The 27538-nt window shown below is 50.7% G+C and overlaps 1 protein-coding gene and 1 long non-coding RNA gene across 6 annotated transcripts in view; both read left to right on the top strand.

Annotated features, from left to right (window-relative positions):
* Window positions 1-1002: 1002 nt before the first annotated feature.
* Window positions 1003-9956, top strand: LOC129737036 (uncharacterized). Of its 2 annotated transcripts, none has more exons than XR_008734387.1 (5): window positions 1003-3147; window positions 3633-3765; window positions 4528-4694; window positions 5150-5586; window positions 6000-9956. It is a non-coding gene; the product is annotated as an uncharacterized LOC129737036 (long non-coding RNA). The 2 variants fall into 2 exon arrangements; XR_008734388.1 differs by having other exon boundaries at window positions 8946-9956.
* A 1371-nt stretch (window positions 9957-11327) lies between these two features.
* ST6GAL1 (ST6 beta-galactoside alpha-2,6-sialyltransferase 1) overlaps window positions 11328-27538 on the top strand; it is a 47932-nt gene continuing 31721 nt past the window's right edge. For 2 of the 4 annotated variants that reach the window (XM_055723340.1, XM_055723338.1), the window contains exons 1-2: window positions 11328-11648; window positions 26130-26290. The gene's annotated coding sequence lies outside the window, so the exon portion shown is untranslated. Of the gene's footprint in view, window positions 11649-14721; window positions 14882-24927; window positions 25057-26129; window positions 26291-27538 lie in introns of those variants that run through there. The other 2 variants (XM_027808977.2, XM_055723339.1) reach the window with 2 other exon arrangements.

Here is a 27538-nt window from a genome sequence, read left to right on the forward strand (position 1 = left end):
GGTAGAGGAGTAGGGTTGTTGTTAGCACTATGAAAATTTAAGGTGAATGTAATTGGGGCCAGTTTTGCAGAAAGCAGTGGGTGAGATGGAGACTTTTGAGAACAGGCTGAATTTCCTCTGACGCACCATTCATGCTTCAGCAGCTAGAGAGCGAAGTGGAATAGCAGACGAGCAGGAAACTTGCCATTTTCCTCAACTTTAGGAAGATCCCTCTTTCTGTTTCCAAAAAGGGATTTTAGTGAAGGCAGCAGCAGCCCGCCAGAGATGTGCAGGGTGGGAGGCTCATGCAGTGCTCAGCAAGTGGTAGTTTTAAGTCAATGCCATGAAGAGCTGGTATCGTTGATGTTTTTTCTTTGTTCAACTGTTGCCTTTGAACCTTCTGCACCAGGTGCTCCCTCCCCTGTATGAGAAGGTGCATCCCCTCCGTATGGAAGCTGCCGAGGAGGATGTAAGGCACATCCTCACCCTGCCCTGCCGTGGGTCCAGCTGAGCTGGCAGCTACAAGTGAGGGTTGTACAAAGAGCAAAGGGTTGTTGCTTCAAGCCAAGGCGTGCACATGCTTTGCAGGCATGGCTGGCTGCAAACAGGCAGTGGTGCTGTACAGCTAAGGTCTGGTTGTGGCACCTAGGTTGTGGTTTGAACACAACCCTCCGTGCCAAAGGAAAGTTGAGGCTGTGGGTTGAAGACCCCCTTGTATCGAGGCAGTGTGAACAGGTAACCACACCAGCCATAAATAAGGTAGCTTAGAAAAGGCTCCCTGTAAGCAAAGGCAGCTTTGCCCCCTACCCGGTCACGTCAGTGCCTTTACTACCACCCCAGCAGAATAACTGGGATTTTGTGTCTCCTGCACCTCAACACTATTTGGGAAGTTGTACTTGAGTTTCTTGAGCACTGTGCGCAAAAGCAGCGAGGCATTAAGGGCCGCCAGCTGTGTCAGTGCTTGGGAGGCATCTGCAGACCCTTGTTTAACCTCTTCTAAAGCAAACTAGAGCAAATGGCACAGGCAAGGTGTGTTTAGGAGAAAGGAGGGCTGCGTCCCAAATGCTTTGCTTGTGACTGTATTTTTGCACTGGCAAATATACCAGAGTCAGTATAAATCATTGTCTGGAAATTCCCGTGCATATATTATCAACCAGTGACTTCTTTATTTGCCCTGACTCCTTATTCATCTGGCATCCCAAGGCCAGAAAAGAATCCTGTGTATGTTTTCCTTCAACAGTATAAACACCACTTATCTCTTTCCTCAGCTGCATGCTTTCCAGTGGGCTATGGGTCCCTGGAGTCATTCCAGTGCTTTTAGGAATATTGTGCTTTACCATAAGTGCTCTGGTGCTGGTGCTCATCCTGCAGAGCAGGGTTTGCCACCAACAGCATTCGGTCCCCTATAGCCGGTTGCTACAGCTTTCCTCTGCACCTTGAATCCTCCTGGACCAGCATGCGGAATGGTCCCTCCCGGTGCCAGGACAAGCTGGCTGCAGCTGATCCCTCCTCATCCTCCCCTGCGGCACCCCCTCACCCCCCCTGGGAAGCAGGGAAGCGTAGGGGGATGCAGGAGAGCTGAGGCACGGGTAGCCTGGCTGTCAGAGCCTGTGCTTTGCAGGGTGATGGGAAGAGGGAAGGTTTTCTTTGGATCCTGGCCCCCGAGTGTAACCCTTATAACATACTTTTCAAATATTTTATTTGGGTTACTTTGATCAGTTCACCTGCTGATGTTTCAAAAGGGAAGCAATGGGTATCTGCTGGGTCTGTGCTGCACCAGTTGTGTGGCATTAGTGGAGCCCCACTTCTGAGAGGGGGGGTAAAAATCTGTCTGGATGTGCTGCTCTTCCTTTCCCCACGCTGTTTTTGTCACCTTCTCTTCCCCAATTTTTTTCTGAGAAACACAGCAGTCATACAGTAACTAGTACTATTGGGTGAGTCCATTGTAAACATGGTGAAGGACAGCTACTTCTCTGAAAAAAAATGCCTGCTGTGAATTTTAAAGAGAGAAAATTTTCATTATCCTTGTCATATAAGTGGCAATGCTGGGGAATTTTCTGGGAGCAGCAGGCAGGAGGGGCAGCCCCTTGCAGCAAAGAGAAGCCTGTTCCTGCTGGTGTAAGAGAACAACAGGTCCTGGCTGCTCCCAATGGCACCAGCCAGGGAGGTTGCAAGACCCAAACTGGCTGGTGATGCTGTGATGCTGAAATGCTGTTGAGGCTAATGCTGTATGCCTTCTGCTGCTGGTAGAGGCTGGAAAGGAGCAGCCATCGGCTTGGGGGATGCTACTGCCTTGTGCAAATCCACTGCCGTTTGTCCTGCGCTCGTAATTGGCACCGTGCAGGCAGCGAACCCCGCAGGGCAGGTGGGTCTGTGTGTGCTGAGGTTTCTTTCCTACCACCAGGCTGGGGCTGCAACATGGCTGTGGCCACAGGGCACTTCTTCTCAGAGATGCAGGAGTCGTGTGGTTGCCAGTCCCTGGAGCAACAACTGACTTCTCCCCTTGGAGCGTTTGGGAAATGAGCCCCCAAAAAGGGTAGCTTGATGTTAAATTATAGCAATGGACTGGCAAGCTGTCCTGACAACCTCCATGCTGTGCTTCTAGTAGAAGAATTCTAGCTGTTGTATTAAATCATGAGGCTGTGGGGCTCAGGGTGAGCATGGTTTCCCTCCCGGTCCCCAGTTTGTCATATCAGGGCTCGTTTGGACTAAATTCTGCCGTGTTGCTACAAGTGCAGGCAAGTGTGACAAGCACGGGTGTCCTGGCGAGTCCTGTTGGATACCTTGCCTTCCCTACTCTACCTTCTCAGCTGAGGTTTCAAAGTCCTTGTCATCTTATGCATAGCATCGGTGCAGGACATGCTGTCATCAGCATTTCCAGCACCCTTACAACAACCTCTTCTTGCACTTTTTTGGGAAACCAACATCAAGACTGAACATGAAAGAATGTAATTCATTGATCTTAAAATCCCCTGAATAGCAGACTCCAGAATCTGAATGGAGTAAACTTGAGTTTCCAACATACCATCATAAAATGAGAGACCAAGGACCTCACGCTACCCCACCAGTTCTCGCGAAATCTTAAAAAGGCAAGATCTATGGCATATTGCTGTGTTGAGCTGGGACTGCGGCTGAACTTCTCGCAAATATGAAGGTGGATCAACACAGGTAAGGGCTGTAAAATCTGTCCACATTTGGAACTTGAAAATGCAGCTATTTAGTTTGCAGATCAGTTCAGGATCTCAAGGTGTAAGCATGTTAAGGATGCAGGTATATGTGCAATAGTAAAACTATATCCAGGAGAGCCAAGGGGGAATTGCTAACTTCTCATGTGAACAGCACACGGCAAACTCATCCTGCTGCCTCCCTGCTAGGGCTGGTGGAAGAGCCATACCCTCTCCAGGGCAGCATTGCACAACATCATGTAGCTGATTTCTTCAGAAAGAGATTTTACACTTTCACAAACTGAAAGCACTGTTCTGGATTTAAAGGAAAGAAGGGGTCGTAGGGTAACCTAGATTTTGTAGAAGCAGGCAGGAATAGCATACATTTGGACATTTTAAAGTCAGTTGGCTTGTCATGAGTTTGCTCAAAAGGAAGGTAAGCAATTGTTTCTTTTCTTAAAGCTTGTCTAATACATCCTTTAATTTCAGCCCTGCTGTAGCACATCAGGCAACTCAACCAGTCAGCATGAGAACACCCTACAGAAGTATGCGAGCCTGCGCAACGCCCTTCATCGCTGGCACTCTGCTATGGACAGGGAACGGGGAGAGCCGATGCTCTCTGGTAAGCAGAGCCAAAATCTCTGGTCCAACCCAAAGCACTCCTGCCATACCCGGTGATTGCATGGTGGGTACAAAAACACTCTGTGGTCCAGATGAACCTGGAAATGGTGGTTTCTGCTGAGGCTGCTTTTCTCTGTTCACTGTGTGCTGAGTTTTGATGTCTCTTCAAAGGTTTCTCAGACTTACTGGGTGGAGTTTAGCTCAGGTGAGCTCCTAATTCTTCAGCTCTGCGCATACATACACCAGGTAGAGCATGAAGTAGCTGTGCTGGATCCACTGTTTCTTAATTCTGTGCTGGGCTGGAACACCTCCTCTACAGGAGGAGGCTTGTAGAGCCTTCTTGCATTTGTCCGTGACTCTGAGGAGTTGTATGTCTTGATGAGATCTGCTTGAAAATGTTTTGTTGTTAACAAAGTATTTTGCTGAGGATGTTCCCCCTCTCCGCCCCCCAAAAAAACCAAACACCTTAAGAAAAATATTTTTATTAAATTCCATCAAGGAAAACACTTCAAATTGAGTGGTTTCCATGTGGAGTTCTTGGTTTTCATCACAACATTATGTTACCACTAATGGCAGGTGCTGACAGGATCAGCTGCGGTGTCTGATGTTATTTTCAGGTGCCTGACTCTGGGGTGCCTTATAATGAAATGGTTTAGTGCACACAGTCTAATTACTATAGACTGACAATCAAACATCGTGACTCAGCCAGCTCCGGACCAAGCACATTTGCTTTTTGAGCCATGTGGTTTGTTTGCATTTACAGGGGACAAGAGAACAAAATCAAAACTCGCCTGTAAAAGCTTCTGGCTCAGAATATTCCTCTGGAAAAGAAAAAAAATGATGCTGCAAAACTTCTGGCATGGTCACGGGGCCCTGATGTACTTTCATCTCTGACCCACGATGGTTTGCAGTACAGAGAGGAGAAGCAAGGTTTGGTGTGTTACTATTTTGGGGGGGTGGTGTGTGTGTGTGATTTACCTTGGTGGGGAAGACTGTTGCCTTCCACCTTGCAAAAAAAACCCCCATAAAACCAAACACTAAGGAAGACCAGAGCCTGTGAAAGCTCTTCACTTAGTTCAGTGCAAAGTCAGGCAGATTTGGGCTGATTTTGCACAGAAGCAAACTGAGGGCTGCTCTCCGGGCTGGCCCAGATGGGCAGTGGTGGGTGCAGGCAGGCTACCGGCAGCTACTTCTGCAGCAATTGCCTGAGCATGGCCTGCTGCAGCAGGGAGCAGCATGGGTGACTGCAAAAATAACTATGTTATTGGTCAAAGTCTGGATTATTGTAGGAAAAGTGAATTTTGGGGCTAGCTTCAACCAAAGTCTGACTGGGGACCGCTGACGGTCACATCTCGGGTGTGACAGCTGTACTCCCATGTTTGCAGAGTGAAGGGCAGCTCTTCTGCAGGCAGGAAATCTTTAAAGGATGGCCACCAACTTCTGCTGACCCAAAGGAACGAATACTGACCATGTAGCAGCTGCAGGCAACCACACTCTTCATGCTAGCCTGAAAAAACAAGCATCCATGAGAAGTAGAACAGAGCTCTGCAAGGAGGAGGCCCTTGCCCGTGAGCCTGGGCTGGGGAATGCAGCTCTCATCCAAGGAAATTCCTTTTGCTCATCCTTGACCTCCCAGACTGTTGGCTGCGATCCAAGGAAGACATCCTCCTCCTCCTCCTCCTCCTCCTGAACACTGATGAGGCTGTGGTACACCTCACCTCCGGGAAGTCTGAGTTTGTGAAAATTACTAGTCCTCCCCCATTCCTTTCTGCTCGTAACAGCTACGCATGGGAAAACCCAATTACCGCCTGCTGCTGCCTTGGTAGGTTTATGGCCTGCAGGGTAGGTGGCACTGCACTTTCTTGTAGAACTATGATATTGCTTTAGATGTTTAAGAGGTAATTTAAAGACATTTCAGTCGCATTTTGAACTTAACCAGTCTACAAATGGTTTTTTGGAGGACAGCAGCTTCTGTAGCAATAGGAAGGACCGCAAGTTCCCCTGTTGAACTTGTGTAACCTGTGTGGTCCTTTTCTACAGAAAAGGAGTTCCTTGTTTACTTACTTAGATAGGCTAACTTACCTTTTTTTTTTTTTTTTTTTTAACATAAGGTAATAAGGGGTGGGGGGAAAATAATTCATATAATCTGGTTCTGATAAGCTTTAAAGTATATTAATTCCTCTCTTTTCTAAGTAATGCCTAATGCCATTTTCTCCCCCATGTTATACTTGCAAGGAGCTGAAGACATCAGCAGCATACACCGTTGTGTTAGGATGCTGATCACAGGAATCATTCTAGGTGTTAATTGTTGAGACTTGAACCTTCTCTCCAGCGTGAAGAAAACAAGGAAAATGCTACCTGCAGTTGGTTAGTCCCTATTTTTTAGCTTGGCTGGAACATAACACCAAAGGCAGTGGTGTGATTTTTCTCATCTGCATGTTGCTGTGCATCACGATCTGGCTTTGGAGCAACCTCTGCCTGTGCCAGCTGGAAGAGCGCGGGGCTGGGCTACCTGTGTCTGTGTGTACTCCGCTCCACCCCACTGCTGTGCCTACAGGATAGCTGAAAATTATAATCACGGACCCGTGAGGTTCTACAACAGAATACATGGGGTTGTGCCATGCCCAGGGCATGGCGTGGGACCCTGGAGGCAGAGGACCAATGTGGTCAGTAACCATGACCAAAGCCAAATCCGAGCAAGCCCAGCTCCTGTGAGCTGCCACGCTGGGCTTTGCTCATACCAGTCACTAGGGCCAGATCTTGCAAAGAAATCCAGCACCCTGCCAGACCCCGGTAAAACTCGGTGTCTGGACAGAGTGAATGCTGCCTTTAATACATTCTGATACTTCTCCCCCATGCTTTGATTCCTTCTGCCATGCACAGAAGCGAACCTGGACCACTCCCCACAGCAGGGCTGGCAGCAGGTGGCTGAGCAGGGGTGCATCCCCGATGCGCTACATCCCAGCTCAGGATCCGGCCCCTCTCTGTCCTCTGATAGATGAAAGGAAGATACAAGTTCACAGGCTGCTGTACCCATCCTCAGCTCTGTATTGTGCAGATAGAAACTGGAGGAGAAAACATGGCCCGTAGGCTGCTGGGATTCCTGCTAATCCTTTCACAGGCAGAATCCTGGCTTCGAGTAAGATGTTGCTTTCTTCCATGTGTGGCAACTCAGTGACACAGAGTTTTCCAGCAAAAAAAATGGAACCGCCTTTTTTAGCTCAGGCTGTGTGTGGACTTGCATTAGTAACGTTGTCTGGAACTGCAATCTGAGGCAATTGAACCTGCCTAATTGTTGCTGTGTGTATATGCTGCATGCGTGCCAGTGGGAATTACACATCCTCCCTTCTCGGTGCTGTTGCTGCCTGGGGTCTGCCATTTCCCTACCAGTTAAATGTGCCATATTTTTATTGAATAGCAACGTCCCAACACTAAAAGATAAATACAACATGGGCATAATGAATCATGGGCTCTGTTAGACTTCTCCAGCCCCAGGAGACTGTCTGGAGCCAGCCAAGGGATGAAACACCATGGCCCAACTCCTGTTTTTCTTCACTTTTGCCTGGAAAGGGCACCCACGGGAATTCAGAAAACAAGACTCATCCTGCCTGAGCAAGAATCCAGAATCCTGAACAGGCCAGGAGGAGGAACATGCCTGGGAGGGCAAGGGTCTGGGTGGCATCGTGCTCTGCTCTGCCCACCACCCCTCTCCAGACTGGGGGCTGGCTGCTGCCCCTGCCCAGGGAGGTCTGGCACGGGGCTGGTCGGCCACTGGTTTTACCAAAAAAGCCTCAGTGAGTGCAGCACGTGGCAGGCTGGGCACAGGCTGGTAACAGCTGCCCGCTGTGAGAAGAGCAATGAAATGGAGAATATGGGTAGAGGTGCACGTGTAGGCACCATGCAACCCCTCCCTCTGCTCAGGGCAGGCCAGGCTTCAGGGCAGACATCGGAAAATAAAGCCTGACTGGGGAGGAACCAGAGGTGGGCAGCAGGGAGGGCTTGGGAACGTGACCTGTGAGGGCAGACTGAGCGAACTGGCTTTGGTAATCCAGAGGAAGGAAGGCTAGGGAGATTAGTTCAGCCTTTAAGTATATATAAAACTACCACAGAGTAAGGCAGTAAATCGGTCTCGCACTGGGGACAGGGGAAAAATAACAATAATAGTTTTGAAAAGACCTTGAGAGAAACTTTCCAACTGCAGTATAAACAAGCCCTGAAAAGGATACTGGTTGGGGTATCTTCACCAACAGACGTTTTTAAGATCAGAATGCAAGTCAGTTGTCAAGAATGCAGGTTTGGGCAGCAAGGATGGACAATGTGGGGGTTCGGGGTTGTCTTTAATTTCAATATTTTTTGCTCAGTTGGTTTCACTGTGCTGAAGCCAGAAGCTTCAGGAGAAAATTTCTGTCATTGCACGCAGTGAAAGTGTCCATGCACATCCCAAGTGTTATGGGACTTCTGCGCCACTGGTCTGCGCAGCACGTGTGGTTTCCCTGCAATTCAAGGTCAGTTAGGTTAGGACACTGAGGAAGTGGCAACTTTTTGTCATAAAGCTATTAAAGCTTTAATCAAAGAGTTAAGGAATTTAAGAGATGATGAAATAGTTTTTTCATGCAAAAGCCACTCAAACCTACCTTTACAGGCTGCTCAATAAAGGAGTCTTTGAGGAAGATTCCTTTTAACAGCCCCATAAAAGCATTATTTATCATTCCCAAACTTATAATATTATAAGGCAGGGAGCACAAATACTAATCTCTTTACTGAGCACTTGTCTGTAACATTTCTAGTAACGCACAGGTGAGTGTGCCCCCTCCCTCCCGAGACAGTCATGACCAGAAGTTGCATGAATATAGATAACCATGGGGGCAAAGCTGTCTGCCAGCAACCTACAGACCTGCCTGCTTCTTTCCCCTAAAGCCACCAAGGGCACTGGGCACTGAACCCAGTGGAGAATCGGTCACGCTGGGACGTGCAGCAGCAGCTGCAATGCTGGGGGTGGTACAAGAGTCCCTGAAACGGGTCTGGGATGTGGCTGGGACAGGGCAGGAACAGGCTAGTAGGACAAAAGCCTTCTTTTTATGCTGTTCCTCTTTCAAGGCCGCCCATCTCTTCAGAGTGACAAATGGAGAGGAGTGACTATGACTCCCAGCTCTTACCCTTTAACTGCTTGTTCGTCTGCAGCGTAGGAAAAAATTACTTGGATGAAGATGCTGACGCCGGCTTTGTTCCCCAGAAAGAAGCACTGCCGGAAGGTAGGAGTCATGAGCCTGAAAAAGCCAGCACAGCTCAGCACATCCTTCTGGAATTTGGATGCTCTCCCTCACTCCCCCTGTGGTCTCCTCTGCTGCTTGCCCGGGGGCATGGCAAGGCAAGTGGGTGAGGTTCACCCCGAAGAGGCTCCCAGGCTTTCAGTTATCTGCAGGTTTTTGTTAAGAGTTTCCAAAGGTAGGGGAAGGTTTCCCTCCACCATAGGTGGTCCCTCTTTCGGCACCGTCATGGTCTGAAACCTCGTCACAGCAAGAAGGTAGGGATGAACAGTGTCAGGAGGCGAGGGAAGTGCTCACAGTGGTTTGGGGATTTCTGTACCATCCAGGCAAGTAAACTTGCGAAGTTATGCTCCTTCCTGCAAGCAGCGCAGCATGAGGGGAATCTGAGATGGAGCCCAGGACCCGTGAGAAGGGGACCTCTGCAGGAGGGGAGTGGGTGGAGGGAGAGGCAGAACGTGACCCAGCGTGTTACTGACCTGCAGCCCGCGAGGGAGAGTGCAGGAGGCTTTTGTCCAGCTCCTTGCATTGACAGCAGGTTCCTACTTCCACACAGTCTTAGTGCAAAAAAGACAGGGAAGATGCTCGGTGAAGGATCTCAGCCCAGGCCAAGACCTTTCTGAGCAAACATCCACATAAACATACCACAATTAGTGGTAAATGTGGGCTGGCCAGCTGCCCATCTCACTCACGTCCCTACTCAAAAGCCATGGGAACTCATCTGCCTTCAGGTTCAGCACAGTGTAAGGTTTAACCAGCTTTTAAATGCTGGGAAGTGCCCTAAACCGCTTTGCCTAATGCAGTTAAGCGCCTGCCTGCCGTGAAAGCCCAGCTCCAGTGCCCATGCTCCAACAGCATGCTCAGCCAAGGGTCCTGAAGGGCACGGGGTGCTGTACAGAAACCTGGCCAGGACCTGCATTCTGCAATAGCTCTGCAGGTTGTTTCTCCTCAGGAGGGTTATTTCAAATTATTTTATGTGTCCTTGCAGATGTTCCATCTCTGACGTAAGAGGGCCCTTGGGAAGACCTTACTCTGGTGGGAGGGGAGAGGTCTTGCATGCGAACATCACCTTGCTGCTGAAATGGGAGTAACGCAGAGTGAGATGCTGAGGTTGGACACAGACTTGGAGGATGTGATCCCAGAGCACAAGCTGACCCATTTTGAGGTGGAAAAATACAAATACATCCCAGAAACAGCTTGCTTGCTCTTTCCAGTTGAGCAGGGGAAGCCAAGGTAGGTACTGGGTAGGTACGTGTCCCACAGCCCCACTGCCCCCCCATGGGGAATGGTGCTGATTTAAGCAGGACCCTTGTTCTGCCTTGCATGGGCGGGTCTCTCCTGTTCCAGAGCTCAAGCTTTTATGATGACAATAATCATATTAGCTTGCCTGGAGCCTAATTAGCACAGAAATTGGCAAAATGTATTTGCACACACTGAGCCCTGCTCTTGCGTGGATATATAACAGAAATAGAAGAGCTTGAACGTGGTTAAAGCCTGAGGCTAGTTGAAGCCACAAAGTAGCTGTGACAGCTGCACATGTGGGGTGCGGGGGCTGGCCCCCAGGGAGCCGTGGGGTGCAGGCTCCCCCGCTGCAGCCCTCAGGTGGGGTGCCGGGGAGGCTGCCGGCCTCTTCCTAGAGCACCATCGCTGTGGCTGCATCGCATCCGCAATAAGCCTGTTGTAACTGGGATGGGTGGATGGATGGATGGATGGATGGATGGATGGATGGATGGCAGTGTCACTGGAGCAGGGCTCTGCATTTGTAACAGGGGTACGGTCGCTTTTGGGGTGTTCCCAGGGAAAGCTCCCTAAAGGCAGGTGGGCAGGGGGGCGCTCTCAGTGCTCCCACCCCAGGCTTTCTGCAAGGGGATGGGGAAACTTTCTCCCAGCCCCGAGCAGGACACCAAGTGAGACCCCCCAGCCCCGAGCAGGACACCAAGTGAGACCCCCCAGCCCCGAGCAGGACCCTGAGCAGGACCCCCAGCCCCAAGCAGGACCCTAAGTGGGACCCCCAGCCCTGAGCGGGACCCTGAGCGGGACCCCCAGCCGCGAGTGGGACCCTGAGCGGGACCCTCAGCCCCGAGCATGACCCCGAGCGATACCCCCAGCCCCGAGAAGGTCCCCAGCCCCCAGCGGGACCGGCCACAGCCGTGCTCCCGCCCGCGCTTCAGCCCCGCGAAGCGCTGCCCGGGCTCCGCGGGGGGGGAAGGCGGCTCTGGGGCAGCTGCCGGTCTCGGCAGCCTCGCCACGGCGGGAGGAGGAGGGTGATGCTGAGGAGGATGCTGAGGATGCTGCTGTGCCGCCGCTGCCCCGCTCTGCATGGCCCGTCCTTTCCAGGAAAGCCGCCGTCCTGAGCGTCTGCCCAGGCTTCACCGGTGCCAGCCCCCCGCCGGGACCCGCTCACCGCCCGCGGCCCGGCCTGTGCCCGGCGGCGGCAGCGGGGCTGGCGGCGGCACCTCCCCCAGCGCGGCGGCCCCGGCCCCGGCCCCGCCGCCCCGCCTCAGCGCAGCGCCGCGCGGGGGAGCGGCGCTTAAATGCCTCGGTCGTGGCGGCGGCAACAAAGGCGGGCGGCGGCGCCGGGCGGCGGCGAGCGAGCGGTGGCGGCGGCGAGTGACCGAGGGTGAGTGCCCGCCTGCCCGGGTGCGCGGCGGGCCGGGGCGCAGGTGCCGCGGGAGGGCGGGGGGCCGCGCCCAGCCCACCCCGGGGGGTCGTCGCGCCGGGCCCGGGGGGTCACCCCAGCGCGGAGGGGGGACCCACGCGTGGCGGGCGGCCGCGAGTGACCGCCGCCTTGACTGACAAGTGCCAGCTCCGCCGCGGCGGAACTTTATTATCGCGGCGGCGGGGCTGGGTTTGCCCTGCCGGGCCGCACGCACCAACTCCCAGGCGGTGGCTGGTTGTGGCCGGGGCTGTGCCCCCCGCCCCGTCTCGGCCGGCCCCTGCTCCGCGGGGGGGGGACGGTCCCGGGGGGCATCCCGGGCCATCGAGGGGGGTCGGCGGGCCGTGAAATCCGCAGCGGGTGCCCCCAGCCCCTTCCCCTCCTCGCTGTGCTTGCGGGGGGGGGCAGCGGCACACGCGGGGAGCGGTGTCAGGAGCGCTGTGCTGGGTGTTCGTACCCCTGCACGGCCGGTTCCAGGTGTGTTGTACCACCTCGCACCGTTCCAGGTGTGTTGTGCGGGGTTCGCTGCGGGGGGGGCCCGCTGTGCTTGCGGGCAGCCGGACGGTGCGGGGGGCGCAGGCTGCTGCTGCCCGGTGCTGAGCCCCTGGGCGCTTGCTGCAGCCACAGCATCAAAACAAAAAACACCCGAGAGGGAAAAGGTGCCACAGTGGGGCGGCTGGTTGTAGCAGATTTTCTTGGCTGTGAGGGAGCGAGAAACCAGAGCTGCCTATTAATGTGCGAGGAATTAATCTAACTTGCAGCGTGCACTCGGTCCTTGGTGGCACGCTCGCCAGACTGCGCTTCCCTCAAATGTTTCTAGCTAACGGGATTTTTTGAACCCTCCTGACACAACTGTGGAATGATTTCCCTGAGCTGGGATAACCTTAAATATGTGGGAGCTCCATGATGCATGCCCTGCTGCTCGCAGGGGGTGGTGGGTGGAAGGAGCCCCCTGTGATGCTGTGGTGGAACAGGGCTGCCTTCTGTCCTGGCCTTTGCTGTGAGACCTGGTTGTCGGCCTTGGTCGTGCCTCTCGGGGAGTTGTTCTTATCTGTTGGGGTCCAGGACACGGTAAGGGAACAAGCACACGTCCTTTGTGCTTGGTAACCCTGCCCTTTTGCCTGGGTCACTGGGTCAGGGAAGGCTTTAGTAAAGCTTTGAGTAAGTGAGGAGTTCATATAGCTGCAAGTGATGCTGAACGTTCCCTGGGAGGAAGAATATCCCCGGGAAAAATCTTCCCTAGAAGGCCCCTGGGACAGAGGCCAAGAGCGTCTAATGAGGCAAACTTTTCCTATTAGCTGCGGCTCTTGCTGTTGGAGAGCGAGGGCCGGAGCCGGCGACAGGCATGGGGACCTCAGAGGGCAGGCAGCCCATCTCCAGGTCTCCTCTGCTCTGGGCAGCCGCTCTCCTCACCTCAGGATAAGCCGCTGCTTTGGAGGTGATGCAGTTGCTGAGTCTAGGCAAGTCATCCGTTTTCTTCTAGTTCAGCTGGTAAGTGGCTTTGCTGCTGGAGGGGATGGTGCCGCAGAGGCGAGCAGCTCCACGGTGCCCAGGGGTGCGTGCCTGGAAGGCTCCAGCACAGCCACCACGGGTGCTGGGGACAGGGCAGCCGTGCAGGGCTGCAGCTTGGCTCCAGATAAATCTATCGCCTGGCTTGCTTTCCTTCATTTTATGGTGGCTTCCCTTAGGTTGGCGAAATACCGTGGAAGGAGCTCTGTTCTGGGCTGGGTTCGTATGCAGCAGTGTTGACTTAGTGTGGGCTTTGTGGGCACATGCTGAGGACCTCTGCCTAAGCGTGCAGCTCTGGCAAAAGTGGTGGCCGGCCTGCAAATGGAGATGGACACCCCGTGCAGTGAGCTGCCACATTGTCAGCAGTGCTGTGATGCTCAGCTGGGCATGCATGCAGCTCTTGCAGACAGCAAACGTGAGGTTAAATTTCCAAAAACAGAAGGCATACATCAGCATCTGTAGCTTAATTCTTGTGCAAACCAATATTTGTTGATGAGGCGCTGATAAGCAGGCTGCTGGCTCTGGTGGCTACTGTTTGTTTGCAAATACTCTGTCTCTTGGTTAAAACCGAACTGCATAAATGGAGGTGCATCGTTGTTCACAGAGACTTAGTTTTTGAGGGACAAAATAGGCAAGTACTTAAGTCTGGATTTGAAGCGATGGCTGGCCGAGTCCTCTGTTGCAGCAGCTGGAATTGCATGGGAGGAATTAGAGCTGCTAGTATGAGGTGGCCAGGGGTGGTGTAATGAGTGGCAAAGCAGATGCAGCCAGCAGCGTTGCATATCTTTATCTCTGTCCTTGAGACTGGTGCAGGAGGAACTCGGCTGCAGAAGCAGATTACTGTATATTCAGAGGCTTATTTCCTTGCCTGCCTCAGTCAGAGGACAGACGGCTTGCTGAAGGGCAGCGCTCTGCCAAAGGTAGTGCGTGCACGACACCACCCGTGCAGGCATCTCAACCACAGGCACCTGGGAAGCACGCGTCTCTCCCCACTCCTGCGTTGCTCCAGGCTGGAGGAAGCGGAGGATGATAATGGGTGCTGGCCAAAATCCCTGTCAGGCTGTCCTGCCCTTTGCTCTCAGGCCGGCTGGCACGGAGGAGATGTTTGAACTCAAGTTCTTCCACCTCCTGTGCTTCTCCTGACCTGCTCGATCTGTTGCACTGGCAGCTTTTGGAAGGGCAGCACTGGTGCAGCAGAGCCGTGGTCCAACTCCTGTTCCACATGTGGGAGAGGCTCAGCAGCATGCGCAGCCCTCAGGGGGCAAGATGTCATTTTCCCTGTTCTCAACTCGACATTTGTAAAGATCATGATAAAAGATGTGACAGAATCATTTTGAATGATCCTTTACAAAATGCATGGACCTTTTCTATAGCCCTTGGATTTTCCTAGAGTAATGTAAATCACAATTCTGCACAGGATTAGCAATCAAAGAGCATTATGAATCAATCTGATACTTTGTCTTTGCCTTCTTAGATTGCTGACCTAAATATTACAGCTTTTGCTGTAACTGCTTTGGTTGAGGACAGGCTTTGTCTCTGAGTGCAAGATGGGCCAGCTGCTGGAGATCTTTGTGTTTGGAGAATGTTTTCATTGTGGTTATGCAGAGATTGAGTAGAACTCCTGGTGACTTCAGATGTGTTTGAAGTCTGTGCTGCTTGGCTGGTAACTTGTCTACGAAGAGTGAAATGTAAGTGGTTCCTTTGAATGTTCTTTTAACTACAATTGTGCTGATTAAAAAACTAGAAGATGAAATGAGATGCTTTCAGTGTGAAGTGCTCTTAGATGTCTAGCCAGCAGGAATCATTGTTATCAGACGCTCAAATTACTTGCGTGATTAAAAACCTTAGAAAAACTTACCTATTTGAGCCACTTGCTTATAGGTAGAAATCAAGGTTTGTCACCTTTCTGAAATGCTGCAGTTCAGCCTTTAGTGAGATGTGAACCCAAAGCTTCCCCGCTAAAATCTCGCACTGAGGTTCCTGGTGGTACTGATGCAAGTGCACGTCTGCTTGTTCCACTGGCAGGTGAGTTTTCCTTCTAATTCCTGGTGGAACAGGGTGGATGATAAAAAGGAGGGTCCAGAACTGGGTCGGTGAAGCAGTGACTTGCTGTTTTAAACCCATTCCTACCTGTCAAGATTTCAGCTGTGCAAGATAGATCCCTTGGTCTGAAGGATGCTGGGAGGCAATGAGAAGCACGCGTAGTGGCGTGCGTGGGCTTCCCAGTAGACTGTATGTGTGCTGCTGGGTGTATTCACTGGTGTCAGGGCCGCCAAAGGTCCTTTCAAGTGGAACGTGTGTACAGCAGCATGTTCACCTGCAGATCTTGGGTATGAGAACTTGCTCCTGTGAGCTGCTAGGAGCTCATCTGTGAAGCTTGCCGGCAGGACCAAGCACCCCTGTGCCAGGTAGGAGGTCTGTCCTCTAGTTTTTTTGTCTGGCTGGGTCCCAAGTGGACTATTTGCCTGGCTGGGTTTTGCCAGTCCTTCAGCAGCATTTAGAAGCTGCCTGCTGAGTTTCAGCCCTGGGTGCGTGGCTGGGGGTGTCTCTGAACTTACAGCTCTGGCAGCAAGTCGTCAGATGATCTTAACTATTTGCTCGTGATCTGTTGCTCCCAAGTTACTGCAACCTCTGTGCTCAAAGGTTGCACAGAAAGCTGCAGCACAGCATCATGCTTATCATTTCTTTTTTTCCCTAATAGCTCAAAACCGGTTTGTGAGATCTTTATTTAAAATAGAAACATTGCACAGAATATCCCTTTGACCAACGGGATGCTGAAGGGCAGGGAGGCCTCTGCTTTTTCACATTTATGCCTGGGCCCCAGCTGCCTCTGCCGGGGAACGGAACGTCTGCACAGGCAGAAAAGGAGAGCTCTTTGCCAGACTGTGCTAACATTTCTGTGTGCTCCTGACGGGTGTTTCCTCCGGGAGCTGGCAGCTACTGAAAATTTAACTGAGCAAAGCTGCTTGCTGGTACATACCTCTGTGCTGCTGGAGGAAGCAGAGAACTTAAACGCGTCCAGCACAGGATGCCAATCCGTCTGCCTGGACGCTGCATACTGATTTTCGTTCAGTAGCTCCCATGGTGCTGGCAGCCACGTCTGTCATGGAGCCCAGGCTTGTGCCTGGGATTCCTGGGGCTGGGAGAAGCTAGAAAGAAGCTAATGCTCCCCTCATAAATATTGCATCCCTTCCCGCTTATGAGGGAGAAGCAGTTTGCATTTTCAGCTGTAAAATTTTGCAGAAAAATAGTTGTTGATGGTGGTGATTAATATTTTTTGGTTTGATCTGCGTTATGGCTTGCCCTTTATATCTTTGTAATACAGCATTTGCTGATCAGAAAATCAAAGGGGTTCAAATCAGCCTGGCCGCGTTCACTAGATTTTCTGCAAATACCCTGCGTGTGCCAGCGGAGCCCCTAGTCTGTGGGGAGGGTGCGTTGGCACTTGATGGGATGACAACAGAATTTATTACAGCAGTCTTGCAGCAATGATAGCTACTTTCTAAAATTGATCTCCTGGGGGCTGAAGGAGTTCCGTGGTCATGGGTTCCCCCTGCAGATGACTACTCTCAAAGAGCTGCTTTTTATCTTGAAATAACACTTAACTCTCACTACCAGAGTAATGAGTTTTTTGGTTTTGCTAAATTTGTACAGCAGAATCCTTGGCCAGTGCTGCGAGCAGAGGGTAATTTAGAGCTCCCTGTGCCTTCTGGGCAGAGTGGCTCAGGCACAGAACATCTCGGAAGCAATTAGTTTGTATTTTAAACAAATAAATAAAAATCTTCTCTGTTGCTCAGAGAAGATACCCTCATGCTATGAGTTGCATTGCCTAGCAAGACTGAAAATTTGAGCGTGATCCCTTGATTAGTTAAGTTGGGATGTTACATTTGGTTGGGGTTTGAGGGTTTTTTCCTTCCCCCAAGGTATAGGTGTGTATAACTTGATTTTACTTTGGTCCAGGGGTGGATAATCACTGTGCTATTATATTTATATAATATTTGTATATTTGTAACTATATATGCTATATATGAGGCTTGATTGTCCCTATAATCCAACTGTAATCCTGCACTCAGTTGTGCATGCAAGAGGTCTTTAAGGAAATTAGAGATTTGGATGTACAAGATTATAACTGTTGGGATCAAACTATATTTTTTGGTTTATGTACATTTTTATATAAATTTATGTTAATACTCCACCTAGCTCTTATGTCTCCAGCAGAGATTTGGTGTAAAGAATTGTCAGGCAGTTGGGTGCTTTGTGAGTGAGGTGTGCTAGCAGAACTGGAGCAGAGATGGAAACACTGTGTTCTGGCTTCTCTGTGCTGATTGTTCATGGGCGAGTCTGATGGAAATACTGTGTATGTTTGATGAGAGCCTGGGTCTGGAAGGTGCTGGATGGATTTTGCTGTCATCCAGATAATGGTGTCTGTGAATTTGAAGTTTGTTTCCTATTAACAGTTCCTGCAATCTTGAAATTCACTTTTCACAGATACTTATGGCTGTGAAGGATTGGAGCTTTCCTGGGAAGATCATAAACGAGCGACCAGTTGCACCTTCACAAATTCCTTCCGGAGCATGATATCATATTTTATGGAGTCTGTAACTCTGCTTAGGAAGCTGCCTTGGATCTTTCTTAATGTTGTGAAGGAGAACCTCCTCTCCAGTAAGTGACGTGCTATGAGGTCCCGCCAACAAGTGCTTCAGGGGCAGGTTTTAGTGGAACAAGTGATGGGATTCAGGCTGAAGGAGTTGGGAGCAGAGATGAAGGAAGTAGCCCCAAGGATGTGTTTGTATCCCCTGGAGGCAGGGGGATTCTTGAAGGCAAAAATGGGGTTGATAGAAACAAATGTCGCTTGTGCCTGCAACGTGAAAGGGTATTTTGAGAGGTGAGAGAGTGCCCAGCTGGAAAAAAAGCTGGGCAATGCTGGAAGGGTGCTTTAATTCAAGAATGACTTGTGTGATGGGTTAGTCAGGCTTTCCACTCATGATACAAAGCGGGGACTGAGGGGTCATTGGCATTTTCAGGCTCTTCAAACTTAATTTAACGTGCATTTCAAGAACAGCTGTCTCGAATCTGGCAAAATGAGCAGCTCACCTGTGGATTGAGGAGTTTGAAAAAGTGCTGGAGGCTTCGTGCTGAGCTGTGCTGAGTGCAGGGATCACTGCTGCGTGACGCCGAGCCGACGGCAAGGCTGCCTGCTTTAACAGAGGGGTCTGAAAAGTGCAGGGAGGTGGGAGAGCTGCGTGGAAGGGATCTCGCTTTATTTAGATTTATCTGCTGTTTTTCAGAGCAGTCGCTACTTGCTGTCTTCTGTTTTATTCTTCTACAGCGTGGGTGTGGACTGGGAATATTTTAGGTCCTGTGGACGTGGCTCAGCAATTTCAAGCATGGTTAGAGGTGTCTTTTCAAAAATCGAGGGGAATGCCTGCAAGTCTGCACCTGGGGTAGAAATCAAGTTCATTTTCCAGTGTGGTGTAACTCCCTTCTGCCTTTCCTCTCTCCATTTTGGAAACTTACTATCACTTTGTAAATCACTTTGCAAAACATCTGTCTCTTTCAGACGGACAACATTAATGCATTTCAATGCACTATGTGTTCTAAGGTTGAGAAATTTTCGTAGTTGTTAGGGGAGTGCAATCAGATAAATATTTTATCAGATGTTCATGGACTGTTTAATTGGCTGGATAGATAATCATATATTGCAATCTAAGGAGAAAAATTCAGAAAGGTTAATTAAGGATTAGTTGTAAGATTTGATGTCAGGAATGGTGTTAAATTGCAGCATGGACACTGTTAATTAATTTTAGTTTAGTTCATGCTGGAAGTGAATGGAAATGAAGGAAATTTAAGCTTACCGTAGCTACATGTGTGAGGGTGTACCAAGGTCATTAATGCATGTTAACTCATACTTTTAAAATTCATGCCTGCCATTAATTTGGCTTGATTTTTCCCATCTGTCTCCATGCAGACAACGTTCTGGAAGCCTAACTTTTTTTAGCAGTATTGCAGAAATGCCTCCCCCCCCCTTCCTTCTTTTGCAACCGCCAAGTTGAGATTTTTACGCTGGGTGAGGACAGCGAGTAAAACCCTGCAGGTAATATTTCCAGTACTCAGTTTTGCACCTAAACGTCATCTGGCTGTTGCCGGCACTTCACATGTGTGGAGCGTTCTCAGGCGTGAACGCGGTGCCCTGCCACGCGTGCGCCGCGCGGGTCGGTGGGTGGCTGCCGCAGCCAGGGCAGGAAGGGAGTTGCTCTAACGTGGCCGCTGCTGCTCACAGCTCAGCTCCACCGTTGGCAGGTTTTAAGCCAAGTCTTAGACCACCCACCTGCTGGAGCCAGTACCGGGCAGCGCTCTTGCTTTCGCAGCACCTCCGCAGTGATCTGGTCAGTGGCAGAGCTGATAAAATTGCTGCTGTCAGGAGGTCTCAGGTCTTTCTTCCCAGCTTCCACCCATGTGGGTCACCCCTGGTTGCTGTAACTCTCCTCGTCTGGAAGAAAATAAACCTGAGGTGTGATTAAACGCTGCACAGGTCTCCCGGTAAGCGGAGGGAGCAGCTGCATGCTGCCAGCCCCCCGCATTCCCTCGGTGTGCAGCCCCACCATGTGCCGTGCTTCACTGGCTGGTGCCAGCAGCTGTGGGATGGTGACAATGACTCTTGGAGAACGTGGCCCACCATTTCTGCCATAAGATCACTTGTCAGGTTTTCCGTAACCACAGGCTGTGCTTCTGGTGGGGTTTTCGTGGCTAGCTATTTCCATCACTGGCTGTTTTTTTTTAAAGTGAAAACACTCAGGCTGGGCAAAACGGTAGTCATGTCCTGCTTCTCCCATCTGATGCTGCCCCGTGGGCTATTGCGTTAATGCTGTGTGTTGCAATCTTGCAGCCATTTCAAAGCATTCCTTAGATGGGCAGCCTAAAGAGCATCTTGCAGGCATGCCCAGAGTATCGGACCTACACACCTTTTCCTCTTGGCCCGATGCCTGGCTGACCTTATGCTCCAAGAAACCTTCTCCTCCTTCCAGTATCGCTCCTTCTAGCCCCTCTCAGCCCCTGCCAGATTCCTAAGCAGCCATCTTCTAGAGAGCTTTGGGTCTTTCTGGTCTGTGAGCGTCTCTGAGCACACACACACACACACACCCCCACACACACCCCTTTGCTTCCTTTTTTTTAGGTTTCACGAAAACAAACTCTGGAATTGGGGAGAAAAAAAAAACAACCCCTAGAACTCCTCCAAACGTCTGGATATATTCTGCCTTGCTTCCTTATTTTTCTCCAAACTGAATTTAGCTGTTGGTGTTATCAGTAGTTCTAATGAAAAATTTATAGCTGGTTACCAGACTATTAGCTGTGTGTTTGTGTCAAAAAGTAGGTGTGTCAGGGCAGATGAGCTGCAAAAACTACTCCCTTAAAACAAGCCTGGGGAAAAGGTACTTTGGTGCTGCTCGCTGGAAAAAGAGCAATTCTTCAGCTCTGGTTTGGGGAGGAGGATCAAGGAAGCTGAGCTTATCTCAGGCAAGATGGTTTTGACATGGAAATGTTCATGCTTGCAGTACCTTGTCCGGGGAAAGTGGTGAGGAACTTTTGGAAAACAGGTAGGTGTGGAAAAAGGATCCTGCTGGCGTATTGCCTGGGTGAGGCTGCTGCCAGCTGGGAGAGATTGGGTTAGCCATAATTCGCACAGGTAGTCATTCTTGATGGCCATGGTGTAGCTCCTGCTTGAACCATGGCTGTTGTGTGGCTTGGCCGTGTCTCTGTTACTGCACGGTGTCCTGGTGAAGGGTAGGAAGCAAAGTCCTGCTTGAACTTGCCTCTCAACAGATAAGCTCCTAGCTCTGTTCATGTGAAGGCAGTGTGACAGCAGGGGATTTCTTTGCTAGAATATCCTGATAATGTCACAGTTTGGGTGTGCCTTTCCCCCAGTGCAAGGTCAAGACAGCAATCGCTAACTGGATTTTCAGTTCCTTGGGTTTAGCCCTTGAGGGGTGTAACCCCTTGCCCAGGTAGCACAGGTTGAGGTTGGGCAGCTGCAATTGCATCATGCCCAGATGCTCCAGCCGTTGCCTCAGTGCTCTCTGAGCCACCCCTGGGGGAAGGAATGCCGGTTGGGCTGCTGCTGTGGCTTCTGAGGGTTGAGTTTGTCCAGTGTTCACAAAGACCTGTTGCTCTGAGACGATGCTCGTTAGGCTGCCTAAGCACAAGCTGCCAAACTTACGTCTGTAACTGGAATTAATTGCAGCAGTCCGCAGTAGCCCTAGCCTTGTCCTAGAATTCACTTTAATAAATGGGAGAGGGTCTTTCATTAAAGTGGAAGGACATCTGTATTTCCCCTAGAAACTCCTGCCCTCTACTCCTCTAGCTTCAGCAGTGGTTGGTGTCTGAAGTCTTTTCTCCTGCAGTGTCGTGAAGCAGTTGAACTGAGCAAGGGTGAACGGTAGCTTCTTGAACTGGAGCATCAAAACCAAGCAAAGCTACGTCCCATGAAAATGAACGCAGGTGGTGGAATTCCTGTATATTCATGCCTTTGATTATTTTTTTGTTGTTGTTGTGATTTATTTATAAGAAGGTTCCATTTTGTAGCAGAGGTGGTATTCTAGTAGCATCAGCCACGTCAATAATTTATATAGACATGCAACGGTTTACACTGTGGTAATGGCAGGCTTATCAAGCATTACTGTGCCCATGTAGAATTGTTAAGCCGTCAACCTGGACCTCAGTAGCAGCAGGAAAAGGCTGCAAAACCAGGCTCTCAGAAGGCAGGATAGCATTTCAAGTGACTTACACAGCCCAGATTTGGCTTGTGTGGGCACTATGGCTTCTGATTGTGTGGTTTCACAGCTGCTTCTTGGCTTGATGCTTGCCTTGCTCCTTCTGCAAAACGGATGTGTCTTTGTGGTTGTTTTTTCTTTTTTTTCTTCTTTTTCTTTTTGCTGCTCTGAAACTATGCATTGCTTGTTGTGCACTTAAACCTTGCCCCAAGGACAGAAACGTAAGTTCTCTAGTATGCTTTTCTGTGGTGCTCCTCATAAATGTCTGAGCATCTGCAGTTTGCAATGCGTTTGTTGGAAAGCATCTCCGTATAGATGAGGACCCGAGGCATGCACAGCGTACCCAGCCAGATCTGGGTGCTCTTCTGGGAGATTTCCAGGGCTTTACTTCTCTTAATAATTTCTGATGTCTGTGAAATGCAATTCTGGTGCTGAGGACTCAGCCTATGTGCAGACTTGATGATGGGTCTGACCTTGTGCAAGGGGCTGGTAGTAAGGGATGTGAAAAGTTTAAGATGTTTCTTAGGTTTCATAACAGTTCTAACAGAAGCAAGGAAGGAATCACTCTGTCAGCTTTGATTTGCCTCTCATGGTGCTTTATTTGGCCTTTGTGCTTTATTTACTACACTTTTTTTTTTTTTTTTTTTAATTTAGTGGGGTTAAAAAACCCCTAACAGGTAGAACCTAGCATCAGTGCTGTCATTCAGCTTGCACTTCTGCTGTGTGAAGGAGGTATGCTGTGACAAAATGAGGTGCAGGATGATGTCTTTTCTCTGCGTGTGTTTTGTGATGTGTGGGGAGAGGAGAGGGGCCATTCTGCCAGGAGCTGGGCTCCTGCATCCACCATGTGTACTACTGCTGCTTGGGTGATCAGCAAGCAGTGGTGATGAGACATTGTCCTCTCTGTGGACCATCAGTGGAGAGGACAGATTGTGTGGAGAGGGTTTGTTGGATGGCTGGCACTAATGACCTGGGGAACCACGGGCTCTCAGTGGCCTGAGGGGCAAGTAATTGCTCCAGCCATTGCCTCTTTTCAGGCTTGTTCCCAGCCCACCTCCAGGTCCTTGCCTTAGCCGTCTCCACGGACTGGTGCTGGCCTGAAGCTCCTCAGCATCTCGTTCCACTTCTTGACTTCACATCCCACCCCACTGCACGAGGTAGACCTGCTGTATCCAGGCTCCTTCGATCCTCACATCTTCATCTCCTCTGGCTGACAGGACCAGAGGGTGCAGCCGTCTCTGCTGGTGGTGGCGTGCGTTTGTGTCCTTGCTTCCAGGCAGGACACCCTGCGGCAGGGTGCCTCGCTGCCCTCCCGGCTGTGACAGCACCCGCTCCAAGCCATGGATGAGAGGGAGCTGCTGTTCTGCTCGGCCCGGGGGCGCTCCGGGATGGTGCATGTGGTTTAATGATTTTCTATTTAACCCTAATTAACTCTACAGGCAGGGCTTTGATTATTATGTTGTAGAAGAGTTGTGGTGGCAAGATTTCTAATTTTGGGATGAATATGCATTAACAATTAAGCAATAAACAAATACCATTTCTTTTACAAGAACACAGATGGTGGGGTGTTTTCCTCTGCCAGAGCAACCATCAGGCAGTTGGTTGTGTGCAGCTGGGTAAGGTGGGAAGGAGAAATAATTTCTCACTTGTAGAAAGAATGTAAGCCAGAAGCTTGTGCCAGCGGGAGGGCTGCTGAACATCAGCAGAGGCTTGCTGCCTCCTCTCGCCTCCTGGTCCTGCAGCCTGTGATTACTGGCTAACTGTTAGCGCACGTACCTGCCACGCTGGAGCCTGGGTGTTACTGCGGTGTTAATTCATTCCCTTCAGGCAGAGAAACTCACCTGGGTTGGTACCCGGTATCTTTCCATACAGATCCTCTGTCTGAGGAGGGAAGAAGAATAATTAATAGTAAACTAATGGTAATTTTTGCAACACTGTGTGGTGTGAGGGGCTAATTTTGGGTCCTTACTTCACCTTGGCATCTTCCAAGGTGTCTTCTCTTCCGGTAACTCTGCTAGTATTCCTGGTGGCACGAATGCTTGTCCTGTAGAAATGCTGTGTTGATGAACTTGTCACACTCAGGCGTGGGCAGAAGGCAAGGGGGCCTGACCATTCTGTGTTTGTGGCTTGTGGGACAAGTGCTGAGGACTGGAGGGATGCTGAGCGATGCTGCCCATCCCGCAGCTGGTGGCTCTCAGCACCCAGCACGGGCTCTGTGCACATCTGGAAAGCACCAGGATGCCAGAGGTGCTCCTGAGCCGGCAGTCTTGCAGTCCTGCTGTGGTGAGGGGCACACATCCCCTTGATCCTCTTACCCTGTGGAGATGCTGGGGAATATTTCTGAGCGTTGTGACCTGTTAGTGGGAGGGAGTGGGCAGACAGCCTGACCGCTGTGCCTCCTCTTCCAGCTCCGTGGCTGCCACAGCAGAAGCTGCGTGCCTCCCAGGGCATCTCTGGGTTTGCTTTTCAGTCGTGTATATCGGCAGACTTGGGCAGGGAGCGGGGAGCCAGAGGCTGATTGTTGGACGTTTTTAAAAGCAGCGTCCCTGAAGAAGTGCTGCATGGCTGGACAAGTGGCGTGCAGGGCTTGCTTGGTCACCTGTGGCCCTCTGCATCCCTTTTCTCTCCTGTTTGCATCGTTCCCTCACTCACACATGCCTTTCTGCAGGCCACAAAGCCTGGTGTCAGCGCAGCCTGCAGCAAGGGGATCCTGCTGCTGTGCTGCACTTGCTGGCTGGGGATTTCCTAGCCCGGCATGTAAATGTGCTGGGGCTCGGGCTCACCATTACTCATCCAGCCTTTCTGTACTGCATTACAGCTCCCCGGTGCTCTGCCCATCCGTATTTCCTTGCTGGCTGTCACTGCTTGCTGTGTTAGCTCACCCCTCACTGGGTGAGGTGGCTGTCGAAGGTGCAGCGATGCTGAGGTGCCGCTGCTGGCTGGGAGAAGCGGGGAACGTTATTTCTCAGTCGAGCAGCCAGCTCTGGCTGTTTTCCTTCCCTTTGACCTTACCCTCAAGTGTCGTTCTAGTTTCATTATTTCTCACCCAGCAAGAACCTGCACCAGCCAGTGCTGGTGGGACCTCAGCGCTTGTGGTAAGGCATCGCATGCCAGTGTGTCTCTGCACCGAGCAGCACCCCTCTTTCTTTCCATCTTCCTCTCTTGCTTTTTACCTCTTCCCCTCACCGCCCCCCACCTTCCTCATTACACAAACTTTGCAGAGCCCAGGCTTGGCTTTTTCCCACTGCTTTCCCTCGGCTGCTGCGGTATGTTGCAGTAGGTCCTCGGATGGTTCAAGCTGGCAGTAATTTGGGATATTGGCATATTAGGACTTCTCCTTAAGCTGTGAGCACTTGGATTCCCTGCCGGGTGCAAAAAGCTGAGCTGCTGGACTCAGGGGTGAAACATATGCCAGGCCATGCACATACACTGGAAACTTGCCCAGGACAGGATAATTATGGGAGGCGGTGTTTTTTGAGCAGACCGTGTGCTCTCACTTGCTGAACAGTCTTGTGATTAGTATCTTATTAAAGAGGATTTTAGGACACGTGCTGTAGCTACACTGAGTTTCTTTTAGAAGGTGGGGAGAGGTTAGGAAAATAAACTCTACAAAGGCTCTTTTGTGTTTCCAGGAGGGGTCATCACATAAGTGCAGTGCATCACTGCTCTCATGCATCAGTGTGGGTGGTGGGGTTTGCTATTAATGGTTCAGTGGCAGAGGGATCTGCAAGAGGGGCTTTGCGCATACATTTGTACAGGCTGTGTTGCTGAGATCTCCGTAGGGATCCAGAACTCCAGTGCTGAGGGTGAATTCTTCTGCCCTGATCTCCATATTACCAGCTCTCCCTGATCCTGGCTCCTGGTGTTAGACTCTGGGGATTTCTGCAGCCAGGAGGTCTTCACAAGCAGATTTTGCCTTAAAAATCGGGCTCTGTGCGCTGTTTTGCTCAAGCACAACTTATGTTTAAAGGTGTTGACAGCTCAGTTGCTGGTCTCACCAAAGTCACCCTTGCCTGTGCTGTGGGCGCAGCAGCATTTGCAAGTGCGGAGTGTTTCCGTGTCACTGCTGACTTGCAGTGGGGTCCTGGCTGGGGGCTGTAGTCCCCGGTCTGGTGGTTTCTGATCAGTCTGATGTGGCTGTCTAACATCTCCTTACTTTCTTTCCTAGGTTAGAGAACACAATTAAAAGGGAGATGGGAGCATGAAGATGCAGAGCACGAACGTGCTCCCTGTGGTGGCATCTCCTACAGCTCTTACCTGGCAATCTACTTCTGCCTTGAAGGGTTTGACAGGAACTGCTGTGGACAGCGAAGGAACCTGGAGATGAAGGTGACGACCATGGCTCTTCCTTTCTTTTCACTGTCCCTCTTTTCCCTTTCACATGCCTGCGGCAAGAGCGTGGCTGCTGTCAGCGTGACGAGGCCACATGCATTCAGAGGTGCTGCTGGTTTTGCACTGGGGCTGTCTCATGTTCCATGCAGAGTTGGGAGGATGGTGAAGAAAACAGGAAGGGTTCTCTGTCATTCCCCTTGCAACTATCCTATATTTCTCCTTTAAAGAAAAGGAAAACATTTATTCTGCTTCTTGTGGGAGCCCTTGTAGGTGTTGATGTGTATCGGTTGTGCTCCAGAGAGACATGTCAAAGATCCAGTGATTATTCTGACTTACATAAAATTAATATAAGGTGTGTGCTGGGGCTCACTTCGGTTAGAGCTTTCCACAGAAATCCTCTGGGGATATTGCTGGTGGTGCTAGCTTAGTTAGCTGACTGCTTTCACAGCTGACCTTGGAACGTGCCTGAAGTGCTTTTATTGTTGGTACCACTACTTTTCTTTTCTGTCACTCTTCCCCACCAGCATCTTGCTCCTTATTGCAGCACTGCAAGCCTTCGGCTCCTGCCTCCTGGGAGGATGAGCTAGTCCAAAAGACCCATATCATGTATTGAATATTCACAGAGCTCTGCGCTTCAGCTTTGGACCTTATCAGTCCAATAGTTGCGTGAATGCTGCTACTGATTGGCATACAAATAGCATACACCATAAGGTTTTCATCGTGCAAGGCAAGACTCCTGGGCAGCCTGAGCCATTGCAGTGACTGGGGAAGGTGGTGATGCTGGGACCCCCACCTTTTCTCTTGTGCATGGGAAAGCTAACTCGGTAGGGGGCATTTTTAGAGGTGACTGCAAATAAAGGTTTTGGGTTTACACCTGTTTTCACGTGTGAAAAAGTTTTGGGACGACCTTGTTGTATAGCTGTTTCTTTGAATCCTCAGCTTGCTGGCATCAAGAGTGCTAGATGTCGTTCCTCACTTGCTCCTCTGCTGGAAGCATGCTCATCTCCTCTTCCTCTGCTTAAAACCTGAATCTTTAATATGGAAAATGTGCCACCCTTTCTTCCTTTCTGGCCAGGGAACGCTTCTCCCTCCCAGTGTTGTATTACCTTTAGCATTGCAAACTGAAACGCTTGGGCTAAGGTGGTGGAGCTCCAGCAGCCTGCCTACCCAGGAGGCTGCTGGATTTCCATCCCCAAAGAGGGCAGAGAGCCGCCAAAACTTGCGTGGATGTCAGAACGGAGCGAT

This window comes from Falco cherrug, chromosome 11 (genome assembly GCF_023634085.1).
Source record: "Falco cherrug isolate bFalChe1 chromosome 11, bFalChe1.pri, whole genome shotgun sequence".
Classification (NCBI taxonomy): domain Eukaryota; kingdom Metazoa; phylum Chordata; class Aves; order Falconiformes; family Falconidae; genus Falco; species Falco cherrug.